At 36.1% G+C, this 5358-nt stretch overlaps 1 non-coding gene across 1 annotated transcript; it reads left to right on the top strand.

Annotated features, from left to right (window-relative positions):
- The first annotated feature begins 415 nt into the window (after nt 1–415).
- Nucleotides 416–521, top strand: LOC124892047. The gene has a single exon (XR_007050050.1). It is a non-coding gene; the product is annotated as a small nucleolar RNA R71 (small nucleolar RNA).
- The last annotated feature ends 4837 nt before the right edge of the window (nt 522–5358 follow it).

The following is a 5358-nucleotide window of genomic DNA, read 5'->3' as shown; positions in this document are numbered from 1 at the left end:
CATTGCCCAGGAACATCACTAACTCTGGATTGGCAGCACACATATCCGCATAATGGCCACTATTGCCACAAACTATGCACTAAATACTCATCTGCTGAATTGCATTCACTATTGTTACAGGCTCTATAACCCCAACGTTATATTGCTGAATTTAGTTTTTAACTAATTCTATAATGCAACAATATAAGTGGATATAGCAAAAAACAGGTCCACTTCCAACATACCTGCAACCTTCTTTGTAGTATTTCTTGAGTCAAAATGCCACTCAAGATTTCCTTATGCAATTCAGTTTAACAAGGTATACAGCTCATCATACGTCAATTCCAATGCTTGATCACCTGCAACTGAATCTAACAAAATTTTCATATTGTGATCAAGTGCCTCAACAAAAGTGTGAGCTAATACCTTATTGGACTGTTGATGATATGGACAGTCCCAAAAAAAATCTTTGAACCTCTCCCATTCATAATATAAATTCTCACCTGGCTTCTGTTTAAAGCATAAATCTCACTAGGCAGTTTCAAAGTCTTGCCAGATGAAAAGAATTCGATGAGAAATTTCCGAGCTAAGTCACCTAAGTTGTGATTGAACTTGCCAGCTCGGCATTCAACGACTTCTTCACTTCTCCTAATAGTGAAAAAAGAAATAGTGTCAGCCTAACATAATTAGTTGACACACCCATAGGGATGAATGTGTCAATGATCTCCAGAAAGTTTCGCAGATGGACTTGTGGATCTTTATGTGAAATCCCCATAAATTGTCAACTGCTGATTAAAAGATGCACTATTTTTTGTTTCAGCTTAAATTTACCTCCAACATCCAGTTTCTGAAAAGAGGAGGTCAAATTTATTGGAAGTGGGATTTCCACTTAGCAAACTATTTAGTGGGATAGTTGACCATCGGCCATTAGAGCAGGATTGTCTTGTTCCTATTAAATTTGCGGAATACAGGGGAGAAGGATTGCTTCTCTGCTTAATTGATGAAATCGTTGCTCGGGTTCGGGGCTTGTTTTAATCAAATCCCTATCCCTTGCCAGCTTACTAGTCTGTATACCTATTTCTTGTAAATTCAATACCAAGACCAAGTGTAAAGCACCAAAGAAATCTAAAAAGTAAAACTATAAAAAAAATAGTTGTCAATTTACAATTCCCTGACAGCGACACCAAAAACTTATTGGACACACGCAAGTGTACGTGGTCTCATCAAGTAATATAATGGAACTATCCAATTCCAGTTCAAATATTGAGATTAAACTAGTGAAAATGTAACCCAAAGAGTTTTGAATATTATAACTAAAAGTAAACTTAAAATAATGCATAAAAGTAAAGACTTTGGAAAATCAATGGATGAAAACCCGGGGTTAAAGAACTATGAAAAATCATACTACGCTATTGAACTTCATTTATTAGATCACTTATCTTAGTTTTTGAGTCGAAGGGTTTATCGTATGATCATGGTCTCCCGGCCTCTAACCTTCTACCTAACTGGATATTACAACTACATCATTTAGTGGGGATGTAATAATTCATTTAGATGTATTAAAATGTCATCCTACATGTGAACCAAGCAAGGATTCTAGGTATACCCCTATCTTAGCTGCTAATTCAAATTCATTAGTTCATAAAAGAATAAGAACCTTACTCTACTCATCCCCACGTTCTATCTTCCTATTCTTCCTCTCGAGATTATAAGGTCGATAATATATGTATTCTAAGGGTCATGAATCCTTAAAATAGTTAAGAAAAGTATAAAAAACAACCAAATATGATAATCAATCTAAACAAACTCAATTCAAAGTGAAAGTAAACATGTTCTTGGTCTTAACCCAGGAAAAGGGGCATTTAGCCACTACTAGACATAACTGTAATCCAAATCAATGAATACATGATATAATCCATTAAAAGGATAAATTAAAGAGAATAAAATCCCTAATTAAAGTTTTTATAATTGCCTATCCAAATATCCAAATCATCCAAAGTATCAAACAACAAGTACAAGTGTTGTATTTATAGTAGGAGAATTTTTACCGTGTGGGAAGAGGTGGTGTGATGCATTGCTTGATTTAAGGGAGAGAGTGGGATACGATGTCTTATTCTTAGGGAGATATTGGTTCTTTGAATGGCTTAATACCAGGGAGAGAGTGGCGCATCGCATCCATATTACATGGGCACACTAGAAAGTGCAATTTGACATCTAAACTCATTTTAAGCCTTTATCCTTCAATAACAAGCCTTGTGATGTTATTTGCCTTGATTTATAGATTTTTAAACATCCATATATCATCATAATCAACTCAAAAATAATCCTACATAATCTCACACCTCGTATTAGAGCTCAAAACAAGAAACAATCCATGACTATGAACTAGAAACTAAAGCTAAGAACTAGTTTCGTCCACTTTGATCTTTACTTCGTGTTTTCCCTCTTGTCTTGTTTCAATTGCACTTTGAACATTATGAAAAATTTGTTCCACACATAAATAAACAATTCAAACCATTAGGAACTTATTACACACATTAGAATCCATGGTGATCAACTAGAATGACACCTAGCTTAAGCTAGTAACACTAGTTTTCTCGTCTAGACTCTAAATGATTAATTTGAATCCAAACTTGTTTGAAAACACCTTTAAACATTGTAATCGCAAACTGAAACACTTATATTATTATGTATATCATTATTTAATCATTAATAACATAAGAATTCATCAAACCAAGGCTAAATAAGCTAGGATAACAACACTAAAGTGCATAAAACCACCTCAAATCACCCACTTTGCCTTTGATAGGCCGGGTGGGAACCCACCGTATAGTTAGCCAAATATTGAATTTCTTCATCAAGTCTCTTGTTCTCTTCTTCTTCATATCCCTTGAATGCCACAGCATTCACCTTTTTTATGGGTTCACCCATCACATGCTTTGTTCTAAGCTCTAATTGGGTCATCATTTTTGTCATATTTTCCTCCCTCTTTTCATCCCCCTTCCTTTGCTCATTATAAACATAGGAGGTGGTAGGTTAACCTTTAGCTACCTTGGTGTCTCGGGTATGCCACCTACAATTTTTCTTCATGTCTTCCTCGTGCAAGTTTGTAGCTACATTATAAGACAACTTCACAAGTGAACCCTCAGCATTGTCCATCATGGTTTTGTTTTATTGATCCAAATCCCAGTACAAGATTTAGAGAAGCATCTTTTCTGGGACCTCGTAGTTGGTACATTGAATGATCTTTCCATTAAATCTATCCCACACATCATATAGAGGTTCTTCATTTAATTAATGAAAATTATTGATTTTATCACGTAATTACAATATCTTAGATAGTGGAAAGTATCAATCAAAAAAGGCAATGGTAAGTTCATCCCACGAGTTATTTACTTAGCAAGAAAATATCATTGCCATAATACCACTTCACCCATTAGAGAAAATGGGAAGAGGCGCAGCCATATGGACTCTCGTGAGATGTGAGCAATGTCGAAGGGAGCACAAGCTTCCATAAAATTCTTCAAGTGCAAGTTGGGGTCTTCATTAGCTTGCCCCCAAAAGATACCTTTCATTTGAATTATGTTCAACATAACACTCATGATATGGAATACCCCATTCCCTTGATTAAGAGGAATATTGCTAGCACTAGCATGTCCAACATCATGGAGTTGCTCCTCATCATCAAGGGGCCCATCAAAGGTCTCGGCATTAGTTGCATGGTCACTCATAGTGTGGTGGACACTATTTAAATCACCTAAAAATTAAAAAAAAACAAAATAAATAACAACCACTACAGGTAAATCCAAAAGCTATTATCAACATCGCACAAATGAAAACTAAGTTTCACTTTCCGGCAAAGGCGTCATTTTGATCATGCTCAACTTACTCCATAATAAATGGGTAAGATGATCGTAGTCAAGTATATTAACCCAACGTGAGTTGGGGTCGAATCCTCAAGGAGCAAACCTAGTATTCAAAACCTATGGGTGTTGAGAGTGTCTAAGTATATACCCATAGTGTAAACACAATGAAATACATGAATTAAAATGGGGTAATTGGTTGTAAAGTTAATTACCAAAGTAAAATCAAACTACCAATTCAAGGAAACAAATGTTGCTAAGATTTCAATATGAGATAAGTCTTGGGATTATGTCTTCCTAGGGGCAAATAATGTATGGGTTTATGACTATCGAATGCAAATTATAGTTAATGACTACATTGGTAGGTTAGGTTAGGGGTTCTTGATGTTATTTTGTCAACCAAACCTCAAGATTATCACCCATGGACCCTTTCAGATACCTCATGGATGTGCCCAGCAAATCTATCCAATACCTCAATTAGGCATCCCTATTTCTAGGAAGATGTCCAAAACATAGCTAATTCTCAACTCACCTTTATTTCTAAGATAATGGAAAGGTAAAAAACTACATCTAGCTATTGTTCACTAATGCCTTGTCACCCATCACTCTCTTTCAAGTTATACTCAAGAAAGTCAAGTTGTATCAGTTTCCTTCCATCGAGTCCTGGGGTACTTGTACTCGAAAAATATAGCTGTGTGCCTAGAGCCATATCATGTTATCACGATACTCTCAGTCAAGCCATGATCTGTAGAATTTAGTTAGTCATGTGACTCAGGAAAACTCAGTAATCTCAGTTATCTCAGTAGTCCAATAATCTCAATGCTTAGTAACCTCAGCAACCTCAGTATTCAAAGTTAATTTCAATAACTTCAGTACTCTTAACCATTCTTGAGAACTCAGTACAATCCATTAGTCATCGGAATATAGTAAACTTAGTTTAGCTTCGCTAAACAATACCACTAGTATCAGTCCAGTTAATCAGTATCAGTTTAGCTAATCAATTCAGTTCAGTTCAGTTGTTCAGTTCAGCTTAGTTATTCAGTTTAGTGTCCTTCAGATGGGAGTAGAAGTTAGCATCGAGTGCACCCAAGGATGGGAACTCACCTGCCTTTTTAGGGTATGATTCTTAGCAGTCATCTTTCTGTTCTGGAGCTACATAGACAGCGTAGGCTGAAATATCTTAACCTGTCAGAATAGGGTTGATGAGGTGGCTTAGCCTATCATTTTAGGGTTTCTACTATTCTCATTTGAGTACCTGCCAGATTAGGGTCACTCATAGATATCCTTACCAGTGGCGCGATATTGACACCCCTCCAGTTGAGGAAGAGAATGGACCCCAACTTAGCTATATGAGTTATTAGGGCATGTCGGTTAGACAACTACTTCCTACAGTCTCAGTTTCAGTCCCAGTCTCAGTAAAAGAACTCAAATAGTTCTTTAAATTTATGGACTGTCAGATGCAGTCACTTATGCTATCATTTATATTAGTTTTCGGAACTCATGTTATCAGTCACAC

Source organism: Capsicum annuum, chromosome 1 (genome assembly GCF_002878395.1).
Source record: "Capsicum annuum cultivar UCD-10X-F1 chromosome 1, UCD10Xv1.1, whole genome shotgun sequence".
Taxonomy (NCBI): Eukaryota; Viridiplantae; Streptophyta; class Magnoliopsida; order Solanales; family Solanaceae; genus Capsicum; species Capsicum annuum.
The sequence above is the reverse complement of the archived record's forward strand: the minus strand, read 5'-3'. Positions and strand labels throughout refer to the sequence as shown.